Here is a 13,396-nt window from a genome sequence, read left to right on the forward strand (position 1 = left end):
GGATTCAGCAAGGTAAAATATCGCAGTAAAGGGAAAGGAATCAATTAATTGAAACAAGCGAGTAGAAATTAGGGCTTGTAAGAAAACTTTTGCCATCCGTCTCAATATCAAGATCAATCAAGGAAGATCAATCAGTATATAAATAGAGTGGACAGAAGCATCAGACATGCGAGGCCAAGCACATTGGCAAAAGAAACAACATACAATAGTAGCAGAAATAAGCATAGGATTCAGTAGTGAACAAAGTTAGATAGTCCAGGCTCACACATATTAGCCAAAACGAAGAAGAGAGTCAAAGACAAGTAAAGGTCTCACAGTAACAGGTGAGGAAACCTTTTGAGAAGTTATTATTTCAACAATAGTCGATTTAAAAAGATAGTAAAGCTCAGAATCAGATAAGTCACATAAAGAAAAGAGAGTCTGAAACAAGGAACCTTTAATCGAGTCAAGTATACTTTCAAACAAACAGTCTCATGCCTAAAGACCTAGTGTTTCCACAATAATCGAGTTTTAAAAGATGGTAAAACACAGAATCAAATAAGTCAAACAAGAACGAAGAACTTAATCGAGCAAGTACACATTTAAACATGCAGTTTCAGAACTCGGATGAGACAAAAAGGAACTAGGGTTTTAACATGCTGATCAAGTAGAAGGAAAGCATAACACGTAGTTCGAACATAGTAAAGTCATAAATCAACATCAAGAATTAGAGAAGATATTTTTTTGAAAAACTTTGAAGGAAAATCCTAATGAAGAGTCGTAAGTTGAAGAATTTTCGAGAAAACACTTAAGACATTCATAGTAAGCATTGATCTATGGTAGATCTGAAATAAAAATCAAAAGATCTCAAGGATTAGGGTTTTGAAAAACCCAGAAACGGTGAGAAAGGCCTTGAATGTTTCTTATCTAACCAGGAAAGTCAAGGATCTGCCTTGAAAGGCCATGAATGGCCGGAGAAAGGTCATGGATGGCCGGAGAAGAGCCACGAACAGAAATCGAACAAGGACTGGGCTAGGTTCCCTCGAGGTCTAACCATGAAACCATAGAAACCAGCATCCAGGAGCCATAGGAGGCTGATACATACCTCCAATGGCCATGAGAGGCCGTGGATTAGGCAGGGGTTGAGGTGGATTAGGGTGGGGTTAGATGGTGGCGGCTAGGGTTCATGAGAGTTTGAGATAGAGTTGAGAGAGAAGAGGGATTCAAGGGCGGCGGTAGGTGGAAAATGAAGTAGGTTTAGGGGTCGTTTAGGGTTAAAAAGGAAAGGGAGGACGGTGGCCGTTGATCTAAATGATCAACGGCTAGGATTAAAGGGGTTATGTGGGGAATCTGGGTTGGGTCGTTTAAATTGGGTTGGGGGTCGGGTTTAAAACGAAATTGGCCTGGAAAATTGGTTTTAAATTGGGGTCAGATTCAGGCTATAACTGAAATGTAATTGGGCTATTATTTAAATTGCCTCTTTTCCCCTTTTAAAATTATAAAAAATAGTAAATTAATTTTCTGGAAATAAATTGAAAGCACTAAGATGATTTATAACATATAATTAACGATTTAAAAATACAGGACTTAATTTTATGAATATAAACACGATTAAATCTAAAAGGGGCTAATATTGCAATTATATGCAAAAAATACTAAATAAATTTGTAAAAAATATGCAAAAATCACNAAAGCATGTTGACACGTATTTGCACATTTAAGAAAAGCGATAAATACAGCAGTTTCATAAATGTAAAGCAATAAAGAAAAGAAAACAAGGAAGATATGTCAGTTTAACTTCTAAAGAAGAAATTAAATGCTCAAAGGAATTAAACAAATAATTGCACATAGGGAGAGGTACAAATTCACAAGAACAATCTGAAATGGTAAAAGCCTGAAAAATCCCCAGCAGAGTCGCCATGCTGTCTCGCCCCCTTTTTCCTTCGCGAAATTGGGTTTATGACATTCGATTGGGACAACTCTTTCCTTTTGGGAAAGGGGTTTGCAATTTTGAAGAGTTGCCACCTAATGATTTTTAAGGTGTGTTAGGGCACCTATGGGGTTCAACTACAACTATGTTTGATAACCAAAGATAGGGTAAGGGCTTGAAATTATCCCAAGGGGAAGGTGTTAGGCACCCCTCAGGATCCACTAGTGTGGTTCCCGGCCAGATAGTTCTTTGTGAATTTATGCAATTAACAAGTAAACAAACAAGGCTCAAATAATAGGAAATTTAAAATACACAAGTGTTTGGAAATGATAAAATAAAGCAAAGTTTTGAAAGAGTTATAACTAAGCATGCTGACGAATATAAAGGGGTCCTAGGTTTATTTGTAATATGGATCACATCAATGCAATACCCGGTAATCACTCCTCAAAAGAGGGGCTACACGTGGTATTAGCGCACCGGTCATCATATCCATATCTACCCTTCCCACCCCGTTAAGGTATTAAAGCGCGGATTGGTCTCAACCTCTATTGCATGCTATTACCCGTCCCATTCCTATCAGTCCCGGAGGAGCTTAGGACTACTATTCCTATAAGAGGGAGGATTTTAGGCTGACTCTTGGGTTTTAAAAGGTAAAAAAGACTAAGACGACATTCAAAACACATATGACTGCATATTAGGGGAAACATGTAAACAACTAAGAGGCTCATATATACCTCCTCAAGTAAAGCACATAAATAGCATGACTTAAACACATTTAGGGTCAGAATTTAAAGTACTAAGACAGGGGAGTTTTACTTGTTGAGGCAGACCAATTTATTACGTAACTCAGATAAGATGTCCGAATCAGGCCTGCCTGCTGGTTGTAGCAGTTGCTAATTAACAAAGGCGGATTCAGTTTTATCATTATTACCTAAGGCTTGCCTAAGTGTGTATTGATGATACCCTATAAGCATGATATCTATTACTGATTCAAAATGGCAAAGCAGTAACAGTTTTAAACGAGCAATTTGGATCCTATTGACGTGCTTTCTAAACCGCATTAATGAAAGGAGTAAATTGTTTAAACTGATTCAAAATAGTACGAGTCAAACTAATTTTTAACTAAACTGGTTTCAGATCCAATAGACATAATCTCTATTGTTAAGATTTTAATCCCTACAGACATGGTATCTAGTATTAAAGGTTGACATGATATCTAATTGAACATGAAATTAAGCAGGCAGGTTTTACAGCGAAATTCCTATATGCATGATTTCTATAAAATACTGACTTTAATCCTATAGACATGACATCTAATTTCAAAGCTGATTTTTAACCTTGTCGACATGATGTCTGATCATAGCCATTAGATCCTATAGACATGATTTCTAAGTGTGGAGGTAAACATGTGGAACTTTATTAATCAGATCCTATAGGCAGGATATCTAAGCGTAGAGGTAAAAACATGCAGAAATTTATTAAACAGATCCTATAGGCAGGATATCTAAGTGTAGAAATAAAACATGCAGAATTTGAAAACAGACCCTATAGGCATGTTATCTACCCTGTTAATAGCTAAAACATACATGATTACCCCGTTCCTTTTTACTAGCCAACCCCGATATTTATTACAAATTATTACAGACCAAATACTGAATTACATAAGAAAAGTGTAAAATAAGAAGTTAATAAAATGAGGCATTTAGCATCCTAAGTTCTNTGTTAGACTTTCTTTATTATGGTTGATATTCAGTAAATGTTAGGCTTACCTAGTCCCTAAGACTAGGTGCCATCACGAAACCGAACGGAGGGGAAATTGGTTCGTGACAAGTTTCTCCTTTTGTTGTTTATTTTCGCTAGTTTAAGGTTAAAGGGTTATGGTTTCAAACACTGATATTATTGGCATTTAAATGTTTAGGTTGCACTAGGACACATTTTAAAAGTTCTTAAGATATTACCAAAAGGAAAATAACACCATCTACCCATTTATAAGATATTGCTACAAAAGGACCTTAAAAAGAACAGAAACTTTCTTTAGAAACTTTATTCATTGATCTTTTTCTGAAATTTAGCGCGCTTCGAAAAGCCTTTTCTATACTCTTCAATAGATAATAGATGGATTATGGACTTTAATTCTTTGCATATATTCAATGAAGGTACATATAGTATATATTTCCTTGAAATGTCTCCCTAATTGATTACTACATCAAGTGACAAGAGTCAAAGAGATTAATGTCAATGAGTGAGTTTGGAACCAAAGTAATGACCAATTAAACTCAAGCGACTAAACTAGGAGGGGAAAAAGGCAGAACAATATTATCGATATATAGTCATGCGCTATACGTCCCTCTCTCAAACGGTCTACGTTAATGACCAATTGTCTGTTGGTTTGTTAATAACTAGTATAGCCTTCGTTGGCAAAATTCATGTCTGGCCAATACGCCCTACGAAATAAACACATATTATTATTATTATAAACAGAAAAACAAATAATAGTACCACAAATAGTAAGTGAACATTTACCATTTAGCTTGTGAAAATTGCAAATTTGTCAGCTCAACATGGTACTGCATTAGCGAGAAGTTATATCCTCGCTCCTTGTTAAGTCATGGAGATATGTTCAGATTAGGCCAGACTCTTTTATACGGAACTTGTTCTGATAAAACAGTTTTAAAACTACCCCCAAATGGTTGAGTATTGGCCGTAGTTTGCGGATCCTCATTCCAGTTTACAACTTCGGAGCTTACATCCATTTCCAACATGTTTATCACAAGAATATCCCCATATTCGTTCGGAGTCCTTAAAAAATATTGCAGCATTTCATCGTCATTGAGGTTGAACTCGGCATAACAGGCCACTCCTTGCGGAGTAAGAGAATACAGATATTTCACTCACCTTAAGATCAGATTCACATACCGTTTACTATCACATATTCTTTTACATATTCAGAGACACCAATATTTGGTACTCCAATGTTATTGGGAAAATAACAATACTTTGTAGAGAACAACTACAGTGCACCGAGTTATTCTCTACCACAACATTACGGGCCCAGCATAGTGCAACCCTAGCTCGTTTTTCATCCATCATTGTGGAAAGATTCAAAGGGAACTTTGTATAGATTGGTGAAGATGAAGAAAAATATAGATAATGCTGAAGAACAAAGGGAAATTTGCTTTAAATTCACTCAAGAATGACTTATTCAAGAATGGAAATCCGGCATAAGCAAGAGCCGTATGATCAGTCATATCAGAAACGAGAACGTATTTGGAGAATTTTTCTTGTATATTTTATTCATTCTGTGTACAAGTATTTATACAGAGCAAACGGAATAAAAAGCTATTATGCTAGGTACAAGTGTCATACTACTATCTGTCTATGTATCACAACCTAATGGAATCTTAAGAAAGAATATAAAGAAATCAATATTTACACATTTACCAATACATTACACACCATAAAAGAAGTTTCTAGATTTCTAATACTCTATTTGCTAGATTTCATTCTACTTAAAATGGACGGCCCAGATGTGCTTTTCATTGAAACAGATGAGCGAACATGATTCACTTGGTCTTTTGATAATAAAAAGGTCCGGTCTTTGGACATATTGACATTTGACTTTGAGTCATCGTCTTTACCAAAATCCTCTTTACATAATTGATGAAGCTTGAAAATTCTGACGCCAATACCCCCCCCCCCCAAAATTGGAGGGGGACGACGTTACACCCAACTTGCTGATGATAGAGTGATGAATCGGACCCAACAAGGGTTTAGTGAAAACATCGGTAGCCTGCTGATGCGAAGGGACAAAAGTCAAAGAAATGATCCTCGCCTAAAATTGTTGGCGAACAGAGTGACAATCCATCTTGACGTGCTTCGTACGTTCGTGGAAGACTGGATTTATTGCGATGTAAATCGCTGCTTGACTATCGGAATGGAGCGGTACATGCAAAGATGGCAAAATAGACAGATTTTTGAGCAATCGAACTAACCAGGTAACATCTGCTACCATTCGTCTCATAGATATATACTCTGCTTCAGCAGAGAACAAAGAGACTAAAGGTTGTTTCTTTGACTTCGAGGATACCGGAGAACCCCAAAGGCTAATCGTCCCTAGTCGGAGTCATAGAAAGCAAGAAGGTGAAATGAAGGATTAGGGTTGAGCAGCAGACCCATAGCCGGATCTGAGAGAAGATAGCGCAGACAATGAAAAGTTGCGTCCAAGTGAGATCGTCGTGGAGACTACATAAATTAACTCAAATGTTCTGCGAAGGATAAGTCAGGTCGCATGTGAGTGAGGAAATTTAATTTTCCTAGAAGGCGGCGATAGAAGGTTGGGTCTGGAATCAAATCTCTAGTGTGAAGGCTGAGTCTTTGAGACGGATCAATGGGTAGTGTAGTGGGCTTGAGCTCAAGGACCCCAAATTCAGTCAAGAGTTCTAAGGTAAATCTCTTTTGAGTCAAGATGAAACCTTTTTCTTCACGAATGATTTCCATGCCTAAAAAATAGTGTGCTTGCCCAAGATTTTTGATCTTGAATTCATAATTCTTTCAAGAGTTGCTGCTCTAATAGATCATCCCCTGTTATTAGGATGTCATCTACATAAACTACAATAATAGTAACTTTCCCTTCTGATTTAAAAAAAAAATAAAGAGTAGTCGTTGAGTGCATGAGAATACCCTTTAAAATTCAAAGATGTTGTAAGCTTGCCTTGAGGCTTGCCGCAGACCATAAAGAGACTTTTTTAAGAGGCAGACATGATTGGGTGAAGGGGCCTGCATCCCAGCTGGGAATTTCATAAAGACTTCTTCTTGCAAATCCCCATGCAAGAAGGCGTTATTCACATCCAATTGAAACACTTCCTACTTCTTCTTAACTGCAATGGCAAGACGACATCTGATGGTTGTCATTTTGACAACTAGAGAAAATGTCTCACTGAAATCTTTCACGACCCGAAAATCCAACTAGTCGTCACAGCACCAAACCCAAGCTGCTAGGTAAGCCAATTTAACAACAAACCAATTCCAATAACAATTTAATAAAGAAATTAAGTAAAGAAATATCTGAATCTGATACATTTCCCAAGGACTAGTAGTACAAATCATGAGCTTCCAAGAATAGAAATTACAAAGTTGGTATGAAGTAAATACATCATCTTTTCGAAAAGTACATAAACAGAGTTTTATGAATCTAAGGCTACCATGAACAGGAGGCAGCTACAACCAGAATGCAGGTACGTCTTCAAATCCAACTCCCGTCGAACACAGTAACATTAGTAGTCGACATCTGCATGCAAGGTGCAGAAGTATAGGATGAGTACAAGCGATCCCATGTACTCAATAAGTAACGAACCTAACCTTATGTTGAAAGTAGTGACGAGCTGGAACAAGGTCGGGTCCAAGAGCAATAGCCAACAACAGATCATAACAACTGTCACGAGCCGGAATTCCCGCCGTCGGGATGTCGCCTAATATTTCACTTGCTAGGCAAGCCAACGCTAGAAACTTTATTAAACCAAACCTTAAGCATTTAAGTGATTAACAACAATAAAATATAACGGGTTAAAATGAAAGCGGAAATTCATAACAGCCTCAATATATAATACTACCCAGAATCTGGAGTCACAATTTCACGGACATTCTAGGATTTAGCTACAAGTAATTGTCTGAAGGAAATACAACTGTTTTCGATACAAATGAAACAGTAAAGGAAATGCATAGAAGGGGACACCAGGGCCTGCGGACGCCAACATGACTACCTTGGGTATCAAGCCAGAAGCTAGACTCAGGGTCAACTCGGTCCGGTACCAAAATCTGCACAGAAAGTGCAAAGTGCAGCATCAGTACAACCGACCCCATGTACTAGTAGTGTCGAGTCTAACCTCGGCGAAGTAGTGACGAGGCTAGGACAAGCTCTATCATAAATCAGTATAAACCCGTTACGACGTGTAGCCCGATCCCATAAATATAATCAATATAACATACTGCGACGTGCAGCCCGATCCCATAATATCACTCACACTCAGGCCCTCTGGCTCACAATGCCATGAAAGTAGCCCAAAAATGATGATATGATGTGTCAATAAATAGCAACAGAGACTGGGATATCATATGAAATGAATGAACATGTCTGAGTATGAAATTGCAATTTAAACAGATAATTCAACAGCAATATGACCTCAGTGGGTCCCAATAGGATAAGCATGTAGCCTAGACATGGTTTCTAACATAAATCACAGCTCAATAGCTCAAGTACGTAAATATTTCATGGTTACAAATACGATCAGGTAACTACACAGTACCACAGAAATAACGGAGTCACTATTCACACGGTGCACGCCCACGCGCCCGTCACCTAGCATGTGCGTCACCTCAGTACCAATCACTTAACACGTAATTCAGGGTTTCATACCCTCAGCACCAACTTTAGAAGTGTTACTTACCTCGAACAAGCCAAATCGAATACCGTACAAGCCTAACGATGCTCCACAAATGCCATCCCGCATGTACCGACCTCCGAATGACTCAAAACTAACCAAAAACAACTCAAATACATCAAATAATGCCAAAGGGAACAAACCTAATCGATAAAGGTTGAATTCTTAATCAAAAGCCCAAAATCATCCAAAAAGTCCAACCCAGGACCGCACCCCGGAGCCCCACAAAACACACAAAATCCGAAAACCCATTTAATTACGAGTCCAACCATACTAGTTTCACTGAAATCCGACTCCGATCGGTGTTCAAAACTCAAAAATTCACATTATGAAATTTTAGGCTAAAACCCCAAATTTCTCTTTAAAATTCATCAACCAATTGCAAAAAATGAAGATAGATTCATGGAATAAAATCAAAACCAAGTGTATAACACTTATCCCAACCCCTGTGATGAAAATTTCTCCAAAAATTGCCTCAATTCGAGTCCCACATCTCAAAATATGATAAAAGAACCAAGGCCTCGATTTATAGCATTCTGCCCAACATTTTCGCACCTGCGGCACATTAGCCTCTTCTGCGGCGTCGCTTTTGCGACCAAAAACATGCTTCTGCGGAGAAGCACTGGAGGTCTTCCTTCGCACCTACGGTGGAAACTCCGCTGCTATGCACACGCAGGTGCGGTTCTGCACTGACGTTCGCTTATGCGACCTTTCTTACCGCATCTGCTCCTTCGCAGATGCGAAGGAACCTCCGCTTCTGCGGACTCCTGCTCCTAGCAACACTTCTGCTCCTGCGACTCCTTTGTCGCTTATGCAATCATCGCACTACGCAAACTAGCCGCATGTGCGATCACACTAGATCTGCCACCAGCAACTTAAGCCAAAAAAAAAAATGATCCAAATGATCTGAACCTCGTCTTAAACTCACCCGTGCCACTTGGGACCCCGTCCAAATATACCAACAACTCCCATAACATACCACGGACCTACTCGAGGCCTCAAATGACATATAACAACATCAAAAGAATGAATCGCACCTCAATTCAAACTTGATGAACTTTGAACTTTTCAATTTTCATAACTCGTGCCGAAACATAGCAAACCAACCAGGAATGAACCCATATTTTGCACACAAGTCTAAAATGACATAACGAAGCTATTCAAATTCCCGATACCACGATCTGAATCCGATATCAAAAAGTCCACTCCCGGTCAAACTTTCCAAAAATCCAACTTTTGCCATCTCAAGCCAAATTCAACTACGGACCTCCAAATCACAATTCGGACACGCTCTGAAGTCCAAAATCACCCAACGGAGCTAACGGAACCATCAAAATTTCAATCCGAGGTCAAATACTAAAAAGTCAAACTTGGTCAACTCTTCCAATTCAAAGCTTCCTAGTTGAGAATCTTTCTTCCAAATTAGTTCCGAATAACAAAACCGACAATTTGCATAAGTCATAATACATCATGCGGAGCTACTCATGCCCTCAAACCACCGAGCAAAGTGCAAATGCTCAAAATGATCGGTCGGGTCGTTACATACTCCCCCACTTAAACATACGTTCGTCCTCGAACGTGCCTAAAGTTGTTCCAAAGCCGCCAAACCGCCGCGTAACCTAACCATGTACATACCTGGGGGTGATCCCACGTTACCCTATACCATATAGGCCCGACAACACAACGTACTGAAGATCATTACTTCAACCTTAGCCTGTAAACCATAGAATCCAATTTCCAACATCCAGAAGTTACTATAAGACCCGAACTTCGTATATACACACTGTATAAGTCAGAACAAGCTGTATCAAGCCATAACCACAACCCAAGACACAATCACATGATACCCCACATAACTCAGATGCTCACAACAATAACTTCTGACCACAGTAGCTACTAAATACAAACCCAATACTAGCAATGGACCTTATATCAAACAGAACCCCATTCTAAAACCTTTGTACACTGCCAATGATGAAAGAAACACGCAGAAACTCATAACTACTTATCAGATCAACAAGTCATGGAACTTTCCCTCATTCGACAAGGGCTATAGCTAATTTCTAAGCCGACTTCCGATATTATCCTCCATACAAGCTATAATCAAATCGGATAGTATCCATTCAAGGTCCAACGACCTCATCTTAGAAAATATAAGCTACCCTACTGATATGACACACTGATACTACCCAGAGCCACTAACTGTGCAATCCGTGCTCTAATACACAACAATTCGGATTTACTCAAACATGGAAAATGACTCAAACGAGAGAACCGTCCCGCAAGCTCAACAAGTACCACCATAACGCAATGCTAAAAATCCATCACGCACCGTAGAACCATAACACACGAATCTAACATAAAGGATCATATCTCAACATAACTCCGCTGCAATGCGTGACCCCATTCAAACACTGGTCCATATGAAATACCTCAAGCCATCCTACTCAAAATCAATAACCGCGTGCAACTCGACATAAAGTACCTAAGGTACACGACCATAACCACGGATAAGCAAATGATAGAAGGCCACAAAAGCCCAAAAGAACATAATCAATGCGCAATCAATCATGCATCACCCAAATGCCTATCTCGCTCAAATTCCGCTGTAAGGCCCCAATAAAACCGCACCATGTGTGCATATAACCACTAATCATAACTCCTAGTAGCATAGAAGAGTAACTCACAGATCACATTAGAACACGAATAAGATCAACAACAACCGAATGGCACATCCCTCAACAACAGCAGTATGGAGCCAACTTATCCGACTCGGTGTAGAATACACATCCTAATTGGGCCTACCAATGGACCCCCTAAATCAACTCTGGTCACCCGCAAATAGATAAATAACCCTCCGAAAGTCCATAACCATAAAACAATTTGCTCCTGAGAACTCCAGTCTCCAAATCCATAGAACACACGAATGACCATATCTGATCCCAACTCCACCGCCCGAATGTCTAATACATCTCTCATACACGATCATACCACGAGGAATACTTCTATAATTCTTCCATGCCACATAGCAAAATTTAAATATCAGCAGTCGATCAATCAGGATAGTGCCGCAATACCAATGAAGTATCCATAAATCAAAACACAGTGCCCCTTCTGAAATGTACACTCTCATCAAACAATACCAAATAGTAATATCATTTACCTAGTTATCTGAAACCATCCATGCTGACTAAGAATTTTATGACCTTCCATTCAAAACTGAACTGTGACCTTACACATGCAAATCTCCATCCCACACAACATACCACATCTACCATGCCATCCTATGAAAAGTACGGGAACTTCATAATCCACTCCGAGTCGCAAGCAACTACATACTCAATTAGCTAGGAACCATCCATTTGATCTCATCTAGGAGAAAATCCCAATACATAACATGTTCCACACACCAATAGGAAATATACACCTCGAACCGAGGTAGAAACCATTGAGAACACTTTGGAACCCATTTCTACATAACCAAGTCATCAGAACTGAATCCCTCTAACTTAACCAAGCCACACAGGTCACCAAAACCCAAGAGCATTACCACGAAACACCTGTAGCAACTCGCCACATCATAAGCACCCAAAGAACAGATTGTATCCATTACTGTGCTTATCCAACCTACTATCAAGCTGCCCTATTTCTGCGAGTCTCGACACCATCTAATGAAAATCTCAGCTTCCAGCCATATACAAATCCTGAATTGCCAATTGCTACATATAAATCTTGAATCCATTAGGATCATTCTCCAGAGTCATCTACTCTGCTCAAATCTTAACTGCATCGCGCAAACAGGCCGAAGGACCTGTGCCCCATTAGCATGACAACACCCAAAGAAGTAACCTCGCCTTAACGCAACCGAGCAAATTCCTACTCCTTGCACACCACATCCTTCACGAAAAACCACTCAATAATTCCATAATTTCCATATACCCAAAGAGTGTAATACAACCTGTATCCAGAAATTCCCTTACTCGAGTCATCCTCGAACTCAACCTCAGTAAGTCATAACTGATTCACAAGTATACCTCAAACCGAAACCAATACAACACATAATCATGCTATCAACTCGTCGATAGCAGACTCCCCCACTTGGCTCAAAGAGATGGCATAAAACATTTGATAACTTACAATAACCATGCCATATACCGCGATGATATTCAACTAAATCCTTCATAAGCTCATGTAACACAAACCATCTAATACTTCAAATTATCTGCAAATCTCGCATTTACCCTTGTAACAGTCAAGCCAACTTTCAAAAGTGATCTACACTCGAATTGCGACACATATAATTCACTAGTAGAAGAGGACTCTCTATAAAACAACATACGGATCAAACAACCTCAGGACACCCCGCAGGAGATAACCCACCTGCTTTGCCTCAAACTGACATCTCTCTATACCCTTCCACAGTCACAACTACTACGTAATCACTTAATCTTCCTGATTCTGAACTCATCAATAAGATATGAGAATCTGATTCGTTCCACAATTAACAAACATGAGAGATCCTTCAACACACTCATAACCCGAGACTGTACGCCAAATCAAGACAGAAATAAAGCACCCAATTTACGTCTCAATCAAACTCTTCTCGTCACATTTAAAAAATCTGAACACTTTCCGCAGTCACATCATACTCATTATATAGCCATCCAACCACTCATCGAGCCACAAATTCCACTAATAGGGATAGTACCGGACTTATAAGTCCAAAAACACGTGCTCACACAATCGAAATCTCCATGCTCCAGCTACAGTCAGAACCCGGCCCCAAGTCCTCCAGACTGGCTCATCATCAGCACATTTAAATCACATCTCGCACCTCATCGAGGGAATCACAACCCGTCGATGCACAGTCGATATCGAGCGCTTATGTGCGCATACGAATACGTGAAAGGAATTAAAAGAGTTATGCTTCAAGATGAATCAATGCCGCACGATAAGAAAAGAAAGATGGGAAGTATATATCCTGAATGCCCTATAGCCTCTCGAAGATAGGTATGGACGTCATCATTCCGATCCGCAAGACTCTACTATA

Source organism: Nicotiana attenuata, chromosome 6 (genome assembly GCF_001879085.1).
Source record: "Nicotiana attenuata strain UT chromosome 6, NIATTr2, whole genome shotgun sequence".
Lineage (NCBI taxonomy): Eukaryota > Viridiplantae > Streptophyta > Magnoliopsida > Solanales > Solanaceae > Nicotiana > Nicotiana attenuata.